The sequence below is a fragment of the Branchiostoma floridae genome, chromosome 13, assembly GCF_000003815.2.
Source record: "Branchiostoma floridae strain S238N-H82 chromosome 13, Bfl_VNyyK, whole genome shotgun sequence".
In the NCBI taxonomy this organism is placed as follows: Eukaryota; Metazoa; Chordata; class Leptocardii; order Amphioxiformes; family Branchiostomatidae; genus Branchiostoma; species Branchiostoma floridae.
In genome coordinates, this window is record NC_049991.1 from 7,916,847 (window position 1) to 7,917,832 (window position 986).

Consider the following 986-nt stretch of genomic DNA (forward strand, 5'->3'; position numbering starts at 1 on the left):
CAGAGAGCCTGCCCGACTCTCGGTGGACCGGATAATAGTCAGGAGGCCAGTCGTTGCTCTGAAAGTAGAATTTGGTCCCATGGCACTAGCAGTGGATTTCAATTCGATGGCAAGATAATGTCCGGTCTGGATGTAGAATCATTCCCAAGCTCTCAATGAGTGCCTGCGCTGTTTGTCGTGCGATCAAATACTTAGCTATCGGCCGGTTTGCGCAGCGTGAAAGCACTGAGACTGAATGAGAAAGATTTGAAATGACAACCGTCACAGGTTTGAAAATTGGGACACGTGTGTTGATTGGTCCTCATTTCCAAACACCCACCTCATGTGTGAAATACGATTGGCTACTTCGGATGGGTATTTGAATACAGACACAATAACTCATTGTATATACTATTTGTGTGTATCATCAAGGAGTTTGTACATTATGCCCTGCGTTCTTCAAGTATTCTTAGTTCACTAAAGGAAGCTTGAGCTTTTCTTATGTATCATTGTTTTATCAAATATACAAATCGCATAAGTTCTAATATTAATCTCAAAACACCTTGGGCTTTAGATAAATCATTTGTGTCTGCAGAAAGCCTACCAACCAAAGCAAAAAAGAAACATTTAACCAACTACACCCTGTGTATGTAGCCTCCCGCTAAACTCCCTTCCACGGTAAACTTACTTTCCCGGCATTAGAAAACCTTAGTCAACATTGAAAATCGCGAACCAGCCCACATAAAATAAAATCCAACCCTCCTCGTAGCCTGCGACGGAAGCTATGAGACACGCGCGTCGGGATGCCATGCCGGGAAACAAAACAATGAAATGTGTATTGGGCCATGGGGGAGGGGTGCTTGTGAAAGTCCAGTAATAACCTTCTTGCTTTTCACCTTGCTTGTCGGTATTACCCACTTGTAACAGACATTTAGACATTTGCCGAGTTCATCAGTATTCTGGCGGGTCAAACTTCCGCCCCTCAATATCAACCAAAAACCAACTGA

General features: G+C 43.5%; 1 protein-coding gene across 1 annotated transcript in view; it reads right to left on the reverse strand.

The window, feature by feature from the left end:
- LOC118429159 (glutathione hydrolase-like YwrD proenzyme) overlaps nucleotides 1-986 on the reverse strand; it is an 82,987-nt gene that overhangs the window by 79,318 nt on the left and 2,683 nt on the right. The gene's annotated exons all lie outside the window — the stretch shown is intronic.